Source organism: Vicugna pacos, chromosome 12, assembly GCF_048564905.1.
Source record: "Vicugna pacos chromosome 12, VicPac4, whole genome shotgun sequence".
Taxonomy (NCBI): domain Eukaryota; kingdom Metazoa; phylum Chordata; class Mammalia; order Artiodactyla; family Camelidae; genus Vicugna; species Vicugna pacos.
The window spans coordinates 22,511,038-22,529,079 of NC_132998.1; the positions used below are offsets into that span (position 1 = coordinate 22,511,038).

The window sequence follows — 18,042 nt, forward strand, 5'->3', positions numbered from 1 at the left end:
ATAGCCAGATTTCCCTCTGTAGGTAAACAGGTAAACAAACTGTGGTATATTCATTCCATGGAATATTAATCAGCAGGTAAAGGAATGAACTAAAGATATACAAAAACCAGCATGGATGAATTTCGAAATAATTATGCAGAGTGAAAGAAGCTAAACAACAAGAGTGTGATGTAAACATGTCTATAGTGGTAGAAAGCAGATCAGTGATCACCTGAGGAGGGTGGGTCTGAATAGCAGAAGAGGGGGACTACAAAGAGACACGACAAGTGTTGATTCTGTGTCTTTTGACTCATGTTCACTGTCATGATTGGGGTGATGGTTTCACAGTGTACACAGTTGTCAAAACTGATCTAATTGTCCACCTTAAATATGTGCAGTTTACTATGTCGATTATGTCTAAATAAAGTCATTTTTAAAAAGCTATATAATAAAATACAAAAATATCAAAGAACCGTTTGTAAGCAGATAATGCAAGTAGACTAGTTGGGAATTGAACTGAGGTACACAAATTAATGTAGAAAAACTGGTGAAGTAGGAAATATGTCTATTAGATACCCATGCAACAGGAAACATTATAAAAACTACAAAACAAAACACCATTCTTATTCTAGCTTATATATCTCTAGGACAAAAGTTGTATATTAAGAGTACCATTAAAGATATACTAGTTATACCCAGAAAGACAGATGATGGTTCCCTCCAGCTAAGTCACCATTAAAACCACTACATGAGTCAACCTGTCTGATGGATTGTTTAGCAAAAGAACTGAAATTTTGCAAAATCTTCCTTTTCATTTGAGATATATATATATATATATATATATATATATATATATATATGAACAAATGTACCTATATTTGCAATATTCCTGTTTTAAGATTATAAATAAAATGAGCCTGATTAAAAAAAAAAAAGTACACCATTACATGTAGACGTAGTCTTGAAAAGGGTTATCATCAGAAGAGGTGTGTCCTCAAAAAGAAAACTAGAACTCAGAAGTCACCCTTAGGCAGACAGGAGAAGGTGACTGGTCTCTCTCTAGACTTTGTGCTCTAAGGTCTTGAAGGAGACAACATTTCATCTCTACCTGGGGATGCCCATCAATAGATTGTTCCCCACCTTCTCAGTAACTCCTCCCCAGGAGAAGTGCTGTGACTTACCTGATTGATGAGTTTGGAAGTAGAAATGGCTCTCCTCCTACCTTCCTCTTTGGAACAAGCTGCCTTTAAGCAGTATACATTCTCCTTTATTCCTTCTTGGTGTAACTTTACAGGGACAGTCCCCCGAATAATGGAGAAACCTGACATGATTAGCTGCTGCCTGGAACTGGGACTGAGTATGTCTGTGACTTCTGTGTTCAACACTGAGGGCTTATCCTTGTTCCTGTCCCCACCCCCGACTCAAGCCACAGTCTCTAAAATCAATTTTATCATTGAAGAAGGAGGTGCTTTCTGCCTTCATTTGCTGACTACAGTATCTCAATTGGTTCCCACTTAGTAGGGAAGAGGATTACTATACACTGGGCTCTCCCAAAGACCCTGTAAGTCTGGACTTCCAGGGGTCAGGGAGCGCTAAAGAGCGCGCCCAGGGACTCTACCACATGGATGCGGGCTATGAATTAGGCAGGAAGACATCTCAGAAGGAAGCTCCAGGCTGCAAATAAGTAACTGTGATTATAGTTTTTTTTTTTTTCCAGACTCTAACCTTGAATTCATGTTTTAACAGAGATTGAGGCTAAGACCCTGTTTTCACATCTCGTCTATTAGAATGTTCCTGGAGAACACTGTTTCCACCAGCCCTCAGTTCACATCAAGTATGGGGCTGACAGCCATCATTAATGAAGTATTAGCCTGAAGAACTGAATCAAGGTGACCTCACATCACAACTTCCAGAAAACAAAAAATAGTAAACAACTACGATTTTAAAAAACCCCTGTTAACTTAGTCTACAGTGTTCAGAGAACATCTCCCTTTTCAGCTTTATCTGTAAGTATTAAAGTGTTGGACAAAAAAGCCATCCTGCTGAAGATGTCCTGCCCACATGCTCCATTCCTTCCTGCTGTTTGGGTCCCCGACACTGCCCTGGTTCATGCCCTTTCTGAGTCCTGGCTTACATGTTTCTTCTGTCCATTGAACTTCCCCAAATCTTTCTATGAAATTCCTTTCTCAGCCCAGAATTTCTTTCTGTTGATTGCAACCAAAAAACCTTAACTGATACGTTTTGTTTAGTTAGATATTTAAATCTTTCCAGTTTCCCGGTTAGAGCAAAAGGTGCATCTCGAGATTTCAACTGAATGAATGCAGTAACTAAATCTAGACGAAATGACCATGGTTTCCTCTTATGAAACTCAAATGCTTTGGAGATTAGGTGGGGGAGATATATGGCTGTTCTCTACCCTCAGGCTGTATTAATGGGAATAACTGTAGGGGACTCTGGCTCTAGGAGGTTTTGTGTATCCCCGGCGCCTATCAGGGTACCTACCACCTTCTATGTGTAAAATTAAAGAGCACACTCACCGTATCCTTCCAGCAGCATCACTGCTGTGAGGATGCTGGGATTTGAAGGCTTAAGTCTTTGTTGGAAAATACTGTGAAGTGTCATTCCACCAGTTACTGAGATAGCACACATGGAGTTGTTGTTCCTCCGTATCATCTACAAATCATCATCCTCACCTCGCGTTCATGTTAAGTGAATTAAACTTCTGTTGCATAAACTGCCAACCGCCTTGCACTGGCCTGTCTTTTTATGACTCAACTCTTGGTTTTACTGTCATATGAAAAAAGTAGCCGAGGTCCAAGTGCCAGGTGATTTGAACTAGGGCACCAGTTTTGGCAATTTCTTTTAAAGAAGCATAAACGACATACGCCTTCAAGAGTCAAAGCATCTGCTGAAAGCATTTACACTTTGCATCCTTGATCTGCGAGCAGAGTGTAGAATAATCCTCTGCCACCTGAGTGGGGCTGGTGTGCCTGGATAATCTGCAGATATTACAGGGTCTGCATTTCTTGCACTTAGAAGTAGCAGATACTCTGCCCACATGTGATAGCATTTATATTAGAAGCGATCTCTTTAGTGTCTAATACATGTAACCATGTAGTTTCACTGTCTTTTGTGAGACCATTACAAACACCAAATGCCATTCCATCAGTGGGTGCATTTTGCTTTGGGCCATCCTGCAGCATTCCATCTGAGAAGCCCCTAAATTGCAGTGTTGGGACAGCAGCAAGGTTTTTACCATGCAGTGTCAACTGTAACCTTCCAACTGGGCTTTTGATTTTTTTTTCTCGTGGGATTGATAGTTCTGAACAATGACGATTTTCAGTAGTCAGCACACTGCTAATGATCGCAGGAGTTTATCAAATAGTCTAGTCTTATGTGAAGTAGAATCCTTCTTATTGTCGTGAATGTTGGTGTCTCATCAATGGTCCGAGACGGAACACACACATATTGACGGGACAGCAATTTTGTTTGATTCAAGAGACTTTAAAGGCTTCCCTTGGTCGTAGAAATCCCAGAAAACAGGATAAATGATATTAAGCTTGTTCATATGCCTCCACACTGTCATTTTTTAAAAGTTCATAGGTTCCAGGGTTTGATTATAAGTATTTTTAATGAATGGAATTAATATGCACTGAAACATACCAGTAATTCTTGAAAACGGATTTGCATTGTCTGTCTTCCAGTTGTGCTTCAGCTGACTTTTGTGGCCGCAGAAAAGATATTCAGCACCTGCAAGTATTAGAGATAGAACTTGACTTCAAAACCACTCTGGCTTCCTCCGTCTACCCAGTAGCCTAAATTTACTGCATCCTGCAAGGTCAGGAAGGCAACTGGACAGAGTTTTGCCTCCTCTCCTCCTGCTCCACCTTCATCAGCCACTGTGCTCTCTGGCATACATAACAATAATAGTTCTTTATTTGCCAAGTCTATTTTAAGCCATCAACAAATAGAAGCCACTCTTCTGAAACTCCTACTGCAGCAGTCCCTCGGAATTGCAAAGAAGACCATCTGTTGTCTCAGCTATCTGTGGCGCTGGAGTGAAGGCTTAACTTAATGCTCCTCAGCAGAGCAATAGGAAAACATCCATCACCCAGTGACAGGTTAGGCTCGTCTGCCCCAACGAACGGATGTCTGCAATTGCACACATTAAGGAAACGGAGTTGATCACCCTAAGGATACAATAAAATCTCAGAACTTCCAGAAACGAACAACCTCTGCAAAGGGACCAGATTCTTCCAGAATGCAAAAGCTATTTCCTAATTATATGTCTAGTGCGTTCCACATTCATATAAAACTATCAGGCCTTGGTATTGCTGACTAGATGGTTTGCTCTGGGGTCCTCGATGCATTCGGTTTTGAGTTTTCCATTCTGGAAGTAGAGTCAACAAAGTGACTCTGATCGCTCACCCTGTGTGGGAGCAAGCTGGCTTTTCGTGCCCAAGCTGAAGCCCTGGGAGAGTGGGGAGAGGCAGTGTCCACGAGGGGACGGATGTCGGCAGGATTCCTGTGCAGCAGCTTGATTTGTCACACTTTCCTCTGATCTCTGACATTCAGACTTCCTCTCCTTCTCATCTTCTAACTTGTCCAGAAAATAAAAGTCTTCACATTGAGTCTTCTTCAGTTTCCCTGCCTTGAACCTATGGACTTGTTTTAATTCACACTCATTCTGTCTACCTTGTTATAAAAAATAAGCACTGCCTCTCAAAAGGAGGGGAGGGCTTCTGTTGTGAGTGGCACACACACGGCAGCTCGATGGCTCTTTAGGTGGAATCAACATCAAGAGATTTCAGAAGCATAATTTTTTGGCACTTGGGCAGCTGATGATCGTTGGTCCTGGCGCCCCTACTTATAGAAAACAATAAGCACTGCCAGTTTTTATTAAGCATTTATTATGTAACAGGCAGTGTCTGGAGTACTTCCCATATATATAAGCTCAGTTAATTCTCAGGCAGCTCTGTGACGTCGGCAACTGTATCACCAACCTCTTGCTGATGAGGCTGTTCGAGGACAGAGTCCACACAACTTGTTCAGCCACACAGCTGGGAGGTGGCAGAACCAGCCTTCAGACACAAGCATTGTGACTGCAGAACCCATGTGACCTACCACCGTGTCCCAAATTAGGAGACGCACCTACCGTGGACAAATCCTTCCCCTGTGCTCTCATGTCATCTTTATGGAAAGATGGTTGAGTGCCCACTCTGCTCCAGGCACTGGGTTGGGTCCTGGGGATAAATTCATACAAAACCCAGTCATGAAACAAGTGGTCAGACTAACTCATATGTTATGAATAACAAAGGGAGAAAGAAATACACTAGTAGGAGTGCATATAATAAGAGGACCCTGACCTAACTGGGGAGCAGAGCAGACCCCCCAGAAGAAGGAATCTTTACACTGGACAATAGAGGAAGGCAGGAGTTACCCTGGGGAAGGGGAACAAGAACAGTTGTTTGTGGGAGGAAAGCAGATGTCAGAGGTGAGCCCCCAGCTCATGGCTGGCTCACCTGAAGGCTAGTCACTCACTATTTTTGGAATAAGAGCCCATAAGCAATTTCCTGATATTTTCCCTTGACTGGAAGTAATTTTAATATATAGTATATTTAAATATTTTAATGAATACATAAAGTACATAATCTAAATACACACACATAAACACACATAAATGAATAGACAGAGCATGTGTATGCGTGTGTACATGAGTCTCTCCACCCAAAAGTAGGAAATGAGAAAACCAACCCTGAGACGTTGAGTAATGTCATGGTAGAGGGTGGAGAACAATAAACTTGGAGCCAGAAGCACATGATTGTAGTCCCATCTCAACCATTAACAATCTGGCTGACCCCAGCCCTTGGTTTCTTTGTCTGTAAGACCGAGATCGTAGTCCCCGCCTTGGTTCAGTGCCCCACAGTCATTGCAAGGAATCAGTGATATAACCCACAGGCAGGAACAAGCTTTGACAATATCCCCATGTTTTGGCTAAGAGCCTTGGAAAATGCCAGTTCAGTGGAGATTCCAGGGACATTTGCTTCAGTTTCCTCTGCATTATTGGATTTCTTGTTGCAAAAAAAGTGTGTGTGCTTTGTGAACTGGGGTTTCAGAGCCCCAGACTTCCTTAACAAGGACAGCACACGTCCCTGAGGGTATATGGTACACACTCCCCTTTTAATAACTTCACATTTCACTTAATGCTCAGCGTTTCTGCTTCAGAATGAATGCCACCCTGCAGCTGGTGTCAGCTGAGTATCCCACACCGACCTTAGTTCCTTTTGTGTCCGTGATTAACGCAGCTGAAATTGGTTGGAAAAGGAGGAGAATGCTGTTATGCTTGATATAAATAAAATACGTTCTTTCAATAAAGAGAGGGAGTGAACAGAAAGCAATCAACTCGGGAGCAGGAGGGTGGTCCAACAACTTTAGAAGGGAATTTAAAGTTTGGCATTGGGCGCCATTGGCTTCCAGTCCCAAATGTGATATATTGAATTGTGTGACTTGGACGTGTATACACACACACACACGCGCGCGCACGCGCACATACAAACATGAAGATGCCCATGTCTCTGTACAGATATCCTTGCATGAATTATGTAAATAGGTGTATTTATATTTATAAGGCACCCTTTACAGGGTTCAGTGGGCTCTGGACTACATTAGTGTACAGTTTTAAGCTTTAAGATGATTTTTCTGCTATCTTAAGAAATTGGAACTTCTAACCACTCTAAATTTATTTTTGTTGTTTTAAGTCAGGATTTTCAGTTGTAAGCAGCAGGCAGAAAGCCTCGCTAGGAGAATTTATTTAAGTAGCTCAATAGATCTGAGTCATTCAGTAGCTGCCACCACTGTCAGAATCTTCCTCCCCACACACGCTCCTTGCCTCACAGATTCCAGGTTCCAAGGCTGCTGTGCATGGGCCTGATGGCGGAGGGCTGGGTCCCACATTTGGGCCCTCCCTGTAAATACATTCGGGAGACAATGCACCTATAGCATTTTCAGCTTCTCTGCTACTTGATAGCATGGCCTTCCACCAAGAACCTGAAGGTGGGGAAGTGTACAAATATGCGTAAGCAGTTCAGATACTTGGGCAACCAAAAAGAATGACAGATGTCTACTGTGGCAGAGCAGTGCTAACAGCTGCCAGCGTTAAAGGCGCAGGGTTGAGCCTGGCTTCATTCTCGAAGAATGACAGGCGGGGTCTGCACTGTGAGTTGCTGGTCTCAGGAGCGGATACGGTCTCCCAGGAACCCCCTGGTGTTTCCCAGCAGTAAGAAAGCCACACAGCTCAGGCCTCAGGAGCAGCCATTTCCAGGAAGGTTTAAACAATAGAAACCCGAATAAAGAACAAAAGCGGAACCATTGATAAAAAACATCTGATAAGTTTTAGTTGAACTATCAAAACATCTCTCACTTTTTTCCAAAAAAACCCAGAAAAACCGTGTTTCTAAAAATGACCCCACTCCTGTCTCCAGGAGGAGATGACTTTTGTTGAAAGGCCGTTTGGTTTCTTCGAGCTCACGAGCGGCACTTCTGATGGGCTGAGGACCGACGCTGACAGGTTCATGTGGTGAGTCAGGGAAAGCTCCTAGCCTGTTCGGTGAAGTTTGCGATGCCAGGGGTCAAAAGGAAGAAGGCCTGTGGCCTCCTGAGTTGTCATGTCTTAGCGCATTTGTAGTAGCTCCTCACTATTTTTGAGGGAAAAAAAAGGGAGGGGGCGACGGCAGCCTCTGTAAAAGTCCTAGTTATGCCCTTCCCGGAGCCCCCTCCTGGCTGCTGGTGAGGAGGGACGGTTGGGTGAGGGGTCCTGGTGAAACAAGCCTCTGTGCAGGCCGGGCTCGGGCATCCCCACCGCGTCCTCGTGCCAACATCTTCCCAGAATTAGTCTTTAGAGGATTTAGGTCTGAGTGTGGAAAGCTGGTTGGGAGCCAGCACACCTCCAAAGGCACAGAAACATGAGGGCGCGGTATCAAACAGCCTTTCTTTCCTTCCCTAGTCTCTCTTCACCCTTCGGAAAAAAATATTTTAATATCGATTTTAACATCCCGCGATGGCAGAGCAACCACCTGTCACCTCTCACCGCAGCTCAACGACCGCGGCTCCCCCCCAGTCTCTGGCAGAAGGCCGCGCCTGCAGAGGAAGCAATCCAGCGGGGCCTCTGGAAGGCAGCCGAGCAGCAGCAGGAGGCCTATTAAATCCACAATTTTAGACTCTCGGGGTGGGCATTTTCTCGTGGCGTATTAAGTAACACACCTACTCGAGTTACTGTGTGAACTCAGTGGACAGCTGCCCTTTCAGTGAGAAGAGAAGGCTTGCACTGCACTCTGCCCACCCCGCCCCCGCCCTCAAGTTCAAGTACAGACCCGAGAGAGGGATGGACTGGAAAGAAAAGCGAAAATGGAAGGAAACTTGAAGGAAGATTCCACCGGCCGGGAGCTACCCAGTGATGGAGAACTCCAAGTGCCTGGGGGTTCACCCCAAAGTCACAACGAAAGACAGACTGCATTAACCCTCAGTCGAGATGGAAGCCATTAGAAAGTTCAACTCAACGTGAAAACGGTCTCTGTCTTCACGTTCATCCGGAAGAAATGCCTGAGGAGGGATGGAAAATAGTGGGTCCGAGGAGAGACTCTGACGTCAGAAGTACGTGGCTTTCCAATTCCCTAAGACGTCCGCATGACCTGGTGCATGCCTTGCTTAATCTCTCTAAGCTTCCTTTTTCTCTTTCACGACGAGAGTTATATAGTGTCACCTTACAAGGTTGTTGCGGGAAATAAATGAGACAGTAAATGTAAAACAGGTGATACCTGCGGAGCACATACATTGTGGCTCAACTATTTTAATATTTTTGTGGCCAGTGGGAGATTGGTGTGGTTAATACGTCCTTCTGTCCTCTGCTTGGTGAATGAAATGTCTTTTCCTTTCGGGTGGGGTCATGTGCTATTCACACTCACTATTTCATTTCACAACAGGTTTCTATTTAATGAAAAACTGAAAAGGAACACTTTCGCTCGGTGCCTCTCGCTTTGTGCTCTGTGAGGTAGATGCGCTCCTAGAACTTCCTGAAATGGATAACGATGGATTTAAATAAAAGAAGTCTGTGTTGAGAGGGAAAATTCAGTACCCAAAAGGGGAACCCGAGAAGGAAGACAAGTAAAGAGAGGAAAATGTGTGGAAACACCATTTACAGGAGGACGTTTCCCTCCTGTCTAGACTGGGTAATATCACATTGACCGACACAGGGTGTCCCAGAAACGCTAGTGCATAACGGGAGTGACGATCGGTCGCGAAGCGAGTTTACCTCGGCTTTTATTGTGCATTCCCTTCGCAGCATAGTGTCCAACTTTCTGCGGCGAGGTGGAAGGGCATGAAATATAGATTGTCAGGCCTGGGGGGATTCTGAGGAATGAGAGGTACTTAATAAGGATAAAAGTCATCCTGGGCTTATGAGCTTGCCCTCTTCCGTCTCAGAGTCTCTTGTATCATGAAGGAAGTTTGGCAAGAAAATAGAAGAAAGAGAGTCATTTTAAATGATGGAGCAGGAAGTCTGTTCCTGGGCCATTTTTGGCACGTTTGAGGATAAACAAGGAGTGAGATAATGAGACCAGCTCAGCGATTCTCCAACTCTCTTATTCTGTGCCTCTTCAGAGAGCCTGCTTGGTCTCCCCCATCAAGGAGAGAGCTATAGGAACTGGGTTTCCTTTGTTTTGCCCCAGAAAGCAAATATGCTATGGGAGGCAAAAGCTGAACCTATGGGGACAAAGCGGGTGGAAATGAAGGAGGGGGTCAAACGGAAAAGGGGCCTTTGGCAGATGTGCGATTTGGGGGAAAAAACACCCAGGAATCCAGGGTGATAATGTGGAAGGAAAAGAATCAACTAATATACTTTACATCAAATTTCTGTCTAGAATTTGACAGCTCTGATTTCTTTAAACTTTTTGGAATTTCCCCACAGCCTTTCAACGTATTGTGGTTCCCAACCTGAAGACATTTGACAGAAGAGTTATGAATGAACAATAGAAAAAGTCCATGCTCCAAACCTGAGATCATGGAAGACTTTATTTCTGACATTTCCTACTTTAAAAAAGAAATCTTTTTTCATAGGGAACACTAAACAATGAAAACAGATTTATGCTTTTTACATTTTTTTTTCCATGAAAATCCTGTTCTGGCGCATGCTCAGATTTATGGGGGGTATGAAATGTCTCCAACTGCCAATTTGGAATTTTATGCAAATCTTAGGCTCGTAGACATCTAGAGATGGGAGGGACCATATAGGTCAGCTCATCCAGAGTCCACCTGCCCCAGAAATCTCCTAGCTGTGTCACATCCCTGTCAGATGCTAACAGCCTCTGCTTAATCTTCTAGACAGGGAGAACCCAATGAGTCCCAAGGCAGATCATTCCTCTGTGAGAAGCTGTGATGTCAGAAGATTCCTTATTGAGTCAAATCTACCACCCCTCCTTTCACCCCAACATTTACCCATTAGATCTAGTTCTTCACATCGTAACTCTAAAATTAATAACTCTTCTACAAAATTGCCCTTAGAATATGTGAAGACAGCTCTCATTTCCCTCACTAGTTTTCTCTTTCCCAGGTAAAGAGATAGCTCTCCTTCCTGCATCCATTCCTCAGTTGATATATTTTCCAGACAGTTCTCCATCCCCATAACTCTGCAGAAGTTTCTTTCTTCCTTTCTCTCTCTTTTAAAGGGTGAACTTTGCTAGAAGAGCAAGCAAAACGTTCTTTTCTAAGATCTGATTGGGCTTAACCATTCCGTACACATCACGGCATGTGATAGTGGACTATAAACTCTTTTATTGCTTTGCATTTGAATAGAGGATGACTGCATTTGTTAAGCAAGCTCTTTCCAAACAAGTCATAATAAAAACTTTATAGCATCCCACTTCATCACATAACTTTTTAATGCTTCTCCTTTTGTTTGGTTTTGGTTCTGGTTTTCAGTTCTTCTTCACTTTTTTTTCCCCTCCTTGATGTATCAGAATTATTCTGGAAATTCCCATGGAGAGTTTCAAGTTGGAAACCTGGTCCTAAAATGTCTTTTCCTTGAGACCCTTTCCTGAGTTTGGACGATGAATCAGACTGTGTGGAAATAATGATGCCATCTGCGTGGTAGGGCCCAGAGCGGTGCATATGGGCAGTATAAAGTCAGTTTATATATGGTTTGAAATTGTATCCCAGGGTTTGGAAAATGCAGAAGTTTATGTGATGGATATCATGACCACACATGAGGTGTTGTGGAGATACATATGTATCCTAAAATATACATAGCTACAAGAATATACATATCTGTCTATATGTATAATGGAAAGCTTTAAACTATCAAAGCCTTCAGGCAAATATTTTACAGCTATCTAATAGGGGGTATTTATAACCTAACCTCCTGACTTCAGAAGTTGAGATTTGGCACTACAAATAGCAAGTAAATACCAGCCATGATTAGTGTAGGAAATTCACGCCATTGGCACCAAATAATTAAGGTGGTCTTACTTTAAACATTTGTTCAAACGTGTAGAGGACGTACTAACATTTTTTAAAGCACCAAGACTGATTCTGAGATGCCTCTCTCTGGAATTCTGATTTTAAACACTTATTTTGGGACATACAAAAAAAGTCTCTGTCTATGAAAAAAGTAGGATAAGTTAAAAGATTTAATGAACCTTTTTCCTCTTTATCACCCACACCCCCTCCCTGAAATATCATCAGTGTTTGTGGGTCTGCTGGGAATAAGAAGATAAGCTAGTCAGTTTAGTTCAGTTAGAGAGAAGGACTCTCACAACTTGAAGGTATCAAATCAGGAACAGTTGGAATAGCAAGCTTGATTAAAGACAGCTAACATCATTTCAGGAAGGGGAGTCGTGCCGAACTAATTTGTTGGAATTCTTTGAGGAAATCACTGCCCCCAGCGAGTGGGCTGGGGGAAGGGAGGAGATTATAGACCGGGTTTTGCAGAAAGTGTGTTACAGAATTCTCCACTGTTGGTTAAAATGTTTAAGGTCTGAAGTCATGGAAGTGTAGGACAATTGGCATATTGGACTAAAAGCTGGCAAAAGGGGAGGAAAGAAAGGGTAACTATGTACAGAAATGTCAGCTTTGAAAACAGTATCGTAAGAGCAATCAGAGAAGCTGCATTTGGCATAGGAAAGGGGCTTTCCCAGGACACCAAAGGTGTCCCTCTGGGAAGTTTATATAAAAGGGAGTTGGGGTGGGGGGTGGGAACTCTGGAAAGAACTGGGCTGCAAGCAGACAGATTATTTTTGTAGGGACTTTACCTCCACTTGGAAGGGCACTGCGTTCGCACGTCCTGGTTGTCAGCCTGAGCTACATGGCACCTTTCTTCCTTCCTTCCTTCCTTCCTTCCTTCCTTCCTTCCTTCCTTCCTGCTTCCCTCCTTCCCTCCCTTTTTTTCTTTCCTTTTCTTTCTTTTTTTCTTTTGAGTCTCTAAAACAAATAGACTAAGCAATTTTCTCTGATTTAAAACCTCCCATAGCATGAACCCAGAGCAATCTCGATCTATCCTAAGATGAAACTACCTTTTCCCGCCTGAAGTTGTTGAAAGAGATAAGAGAATTCATAAAATTTTACACTTCACTTTCAGTGACTCAGTATTCGGTTTCCTAGAGAACCACAGTTCTGACTGGCGGCCACGTGGCCCTCTCCACCCCATCCACCGCCGCATGTTGCCCCGATGTGGCTGTTTCTCTGCTTGTTGCTGTCTCTGGCAGGGTCCAGAAAGGGACACAAAGTTTGATCAAAATTCATTTGTCCAGGCCTTGTATACTTTCTGTAAGACGAGGTGAAACTAGGGGAATAACTGTCTGCCTTCTTTTGAGTGCTTCGTTGTGCAGGATCACAGGGGAAAAATCCCTGCCCACATTCACCCCCAGTAACCCCCCTCACCGGCTCTGGATAAACAGGTTTTCCCTGAGAGACAACCTACTGGATCTTTGTTTTGACTTAGGTTAGTAAGTTGAGGGAGGGGAATATCAGAAAAGTCCATTTTGATGAAGAATCTGGGGAAGGGGGGATGTTTTCTAGGAACCAAAGCCTCAGAGGGGCAGAGAAGTAACACTAGTGAGGAAAGTGGGGGCTGCCAGACCGGGGAAGTGGGGCGCCTGTGGTGCCTACAGAGAGCGCAGCCCCAGGAAAGTGTCCACATGCAGAGACGTTGGATGCACCGGGCTGGCCAAACCATCCCGTCTGCTGGCTGGGTTAGGCCCGAGGGCTGCTGTTGTGGGACCTCTGGATTACAGCAATGGTTTTCAAACTTTCAAGGATGAGGGCCACTTTTTGCATATTAAACATAGTGAAGTCTCCCAATAGAGTAGTTTTGTATCTATTGTTTAAGAAAATCCACAAAACCAAAATCTTTTGCTGCATTATTATAATATGAAAAATTGAGTTTTGTGATACCCACTGAGTTTGCTGCTGTGAATGAGAACTGGAACATGAAGAGGCCACCCCCCCTCACCCCGCCCCACAGTCCCGTGGACTAGGTGACCGAATAAAGAGGTGATCACCAAAGACCGTTTACTGATACAAGAGGTGAGCACATGATGCTTGGGGTCTCATAGGAAGTCATCTGCCTCAATTTTGACCGAATTTAGGGAAGACTTCCTCAAAGATGTGGCAACTCAGCCAAGACTAATGGATTAGAGGCAGTTGGCCAGAACGTGGCATATGGGGGGTATTTTAAGGAAAGGAGAGCAGCATGTGCAAAGGCTCTGAGGTGACTGAACAGGTTCCCCTCCAGGAAATGAGGAGATCAGTCCAACTAGAATAGAGTGAGGAGAGAGAAAAAGTGATGAGAGTTAAATCCAGAAAGGAATGCAAAGGACGGTCGCTGAGCAATCTACATGTGTTACTCACACGGCATATTTACTTGGCTTTAAATTAAGAACAAAATGACTGTATAAATCTTAGAGCCTCTGACAAGAATTGGAAGGCTCCTTCAGGTTGGAGGCTGTCACTCTGGGAACCACATGTCCAGCAAGAGGAACTGTGCAGTCGATGACTAGGGCTGACATAACAAAGGACCACAAACTGGCTTAAACAACAGAGATGCGTTGTCTCACGGTTCTAGAGGCTAGCAGTCTGAATCAGGGTGTCAGTGGGGTGGGTTCCTTCTGAGGGCCGTGCGGGACAGGTCTGCTCTCAGTCTCTCTCCCTGGCTTGTGACGGTTGTCTCTGTGTTCACATCATGTTCTCCCTCCACGTGCGTCTGTCTTCAGATCACCCCTTTTCGTAAGGACACTAGTTGTGGTGCATTAGGGCTCGCCCTAAGGACCCCATTGTAATGTGGTGACCTCCTTGAAGACCCTGTCTCCAAAATGAGGCCACATTCTGTCGTACTGGGTGCGTTAGGATTTTATTAAATGAACTTTGGAGGACACAATTCAACCCATAACACTCAAGTTAGCTTACTCAAAGAGAGTGGGGGCACCAAGAGCATTTGGTGACTTGCTTGAGGTTCCTGGGTACCTGGAGGGCCAGGAGAATGGGCAGAGATGGCAAAGAAGAGGAGGGGAGGAGGGAGGGGGGCTGCCGAGGCCAGGCTTGGCTCTTTCCCTACGTTTGCCTCCCTTTGGCCCACCCATCCCCATGATCCCTGACGAGCTGGCCGTACCAAACCACAGGGAGTAATCACTGCATTTCTCAGACAAGGAAAAGGTAGAAGTCACTTCCTTTTTCTTCCTTTGTACCGTCTAACAACCGTCTTGCTAAGAAAGAAGATCTTCTCCAAATGAACGTCTCCGTCTTGTCATGGGGGAGCCTAATCTAGTTGATTTTGGCCTTGGCTCTTTGGTGACTCTCACCAGATCAGACGATTTCTCAGGAGAGGTGTGTCCACCACATCCGTGCCTGCCACAGCAAATAGCCTCCTCCTTGGGGGCTCAGAGTAACTGGGGCTGTCCGAATGATGCAGCGTCAAAACGACCACTTAGAAATGGCCACTCATTCATTCAGTCTGGACGAAAACAAATCAAATGAAACAAACACAAAGAAGGCAGATTTCAGTTCTATATGTGGAGCCCCTCAAGAGAGGGCAGTTAATAAAAACCAAACTATTTGAGGTGAATTTTGATACTTTTTTTTTTAAGTCATGTTTTGGCAGTACAGAATCAAAGTTTCTGTGTGCCTCTGCGGGCAGCATCTTACTGTCTTGAGGAAACGTCAGTTGATTTGAACCCTATTATTTTTTATTTAATTTCCAGATGTGCTCTGATTTTTTTGGAAAATAAGCCCTCGTGATTAACATCCCCAGCAGTGTTCAATCAGTAGAGATTCTGGGAGAGTAAGTGCTATTCCTCCTTATTTTCAGGGTCTACTTAATCTCTCTTTTTTTCCCCTTCAAATTAGAGATGAGACTTCATTGTGCAGGTAAGGAAGAAGAAAGAAAGGTTTTAAAAGGTGAAGATATGGCAACTTTCCGAAAAGCAAGTAAGGTGAAATGGATTTTCCTTCCCTTTCCTGTCAACTACCAGGTACGATGAGAGAAGAGGCACTTTGGAAACATAACTCAAGCCTGGAAAGGATTCATCCATTCTTTTAGAATAAGGAAGTAAAGGAGAAACGCTAACTGGAGGCTAATTTCCTCCGTGAGAAAGGTGTGGTTCATTTTCAGATGTTTCCCTTTAAGGCCAAAACACTACGAGGACTTCTGCCCCTCCCTGCCTTCCTCAGCAGACTCTGAAGTCCATTTCCACCTCTCCACCCAGCAGTGGACTTGGACTTGTCTGGGCGTGACTGTCCGTGGCCATGCCAGGGGCCATCTGAGAGACCAGGTCGCAGAGAGGAGTCCTGTCTAATATGCAAGGGTGTGGCCAGGCGGCGTTTCCTTGCAGCCCAAGACTAACGCTTCCTGCTTGAGGAAAGAACACTGGGGTAAGTTGAATAGTCCAAAGGAGTCCCTCCTAAGTCTGCAGCACTGTGAACGCTGTATGGATTTGGGGGTATAATGTTTCAATTTGAGCTGAAGGACAGACTGCACAATTTTTAGGACTCTCAGCTTGTGATTGGATGTTGACTGCCTACACTTAAACGAGATGCGTGTGTGTAGAATTGAGGACCGTGCCTGGCCCGTGGTAACTATGGGGCCATACTTTGGATAGAAAATTGCCTGGGGATAGGTTAAAACCATAAGCAGATCATTTGGAAGTTGGTTTTCCAGCTTCCTATCTGGCCCTTAACATGCAATTCTAAGCAAGTAGGATTTTCTGCAGAGTGAAGAATATGGTCCACAGAAAGTCATTTGCATCCTTATGATTTCATGAGCCATTAAAATGGTGACTGTACTTCTGGAGCAGGAAGGTGGGACCATTGATAGTGACAATGGAGCAAGGGCTTACCATATGCTTACTGTGCTAGGCTCTGTGCACAACATTCCAGTGGATTCTCTTAGCAACCTTGAAATGGTAAAGTGATTCATGTAAAGTTGCTCATTTAATGGGTAGATAATCTGAGTTCTAACCCCAAATCCATCTGACATCAAAGCAGAGGCTACACTATATTTTGTGTAGACTAATAGTTTGTCAAATGCTTAGTCCTGATCGTGGGGCATCAAGAATTATGGAGCTTTTTAAACCCTGTGCAGCTAATTCTTGTTATTCACGGTAGTCGTGTTGTAAAGTCACCACAAACGTGGAATTAGCCAATCCTAAATCATTGCTCTCAGAGGAAATTTAAGGTTAGGTTCCTGTGGGTCTTTGAGCACAACATTTTTGTCAACCAATCAATACATAGCCTTGTTTTTTATGTGTTTCTGTTTAACAGTATCTTAGTATATAGTATTGATTCACTAACATGGAACTCCTGACCAAAAGCACTATAACTTATTCTTGAATAAAGCTTATCCAACACATATGTCTTCTCCATAAGACACTTCACAGCCTTCTTGCACTTAGGAACATTAGACAGCATTACACTTGGGGAAGGAACATTTTAAAAAGCAAAATTTCCAACAAAAAGCACAAAAATGCAACAACGTGGCACTAAATATACCACAAAATGGACAGTTTTTTATTGTATGGGAGCCAACACAAAAGGGCAGAATATCATCTTGTTCAGCCTCAGCTGGGAATGTGTGAATTGAGCAACTCAAAATTTTTCGCCATTCTGTCTATGTTGGTGAATGACTGCAAACGTGCTATGAAAATTGATTTTAAGGCTACAAATAAATTGTAGCAAGCTGGCAAATCTGTAATCACAAGATCCATGAATAATGTGGATTGACTCCTTCCTGTCATAGTTATTAAGCTAGCCCAGGCAAGGAAATCCTACATTTCAGCAGAAAAATGAAACATTGCTCTTTTAGCCTAAATGTTTGAATGCAAAAACCAGATAATTGCTAAATACATTCCTTTAGTTTCTGCTCATTCAAGTTGTCTGAGTCCAAAGTCCAAACCAAGATGCAACTCTTGGTTTCTTGCATTGCTTGATATAAAAAGAGGAGTTTTACAAAGAGCATTTACTTTCAAAGTTTCTAAAATTTCTTTTTAATTAAGTTCTTAGTAAAATTTTTGCCTGTCAAGAGAAGAGTCCATTAAACAAAAGATCCACAAGTGCAGTACTTTATTTTTTATTCTTTTGTCATTTCTTCCAAATGCTTCTGGATAGCTGCTTTGCCCAGTTCAGTCAAGAGTAAGATCATTAGCCACTTTAATCCCATCCACACCTTGGGCAGAACACAGCTGCTTAGAAATCTCATGGAGGCCACCAGACTCAATTTCTTCCAATGAAAGAGAGAGGAGGAATTAAATGCAGGATATTTAGTTACCCACTCACCTAACACGCATAATAACTTTCAGAAAACTATGAAACCTGGAAATCAAGATGTTGAAAGTCAGAAGAGGTATTTCCCAAGTTTTTCCTTCTCCAGGATTTTTCTTTATAATGAATGATTGGTAAGCACTTGGCTAATTACGGCGAAGTATCTATGGATGCCGCCCTTCCTCTGACTGACATGGTGGAACATGCTCTTATTTCTACCTAAAGGCTAAAGTCAATCTTTTAACCTGGCTTTCAAGGGTTTTCCAT

The 18,042-nt window shown here is 43.5% G+C and overlaps 1 long non-coding RNA gene and 1 other non-coding gene across 2 annotated transcripts in view; one reads left to right on the top strand and one right to left on the bottom strand.

Moving 5' to 3' along the window:
- Positions 1-18,042, bottom strand: part of LOC116282633 (uncharacterized) — a 199,368-nt gene that overhangs the window by 3,774 nt on the left and 177,552 nt on the right. The gene's annotated exons all lie outside the window — the stretch shown is intronic.
- LOC116282744 (U11 spliceosomal RNA) lies at positions 4,711-4,844 on the top strand. The gene has a single exon (XR_004192323.2). It is a non-coding gene; the product is annotated as a U11 spliceosomal RNA (small nuclear RNA).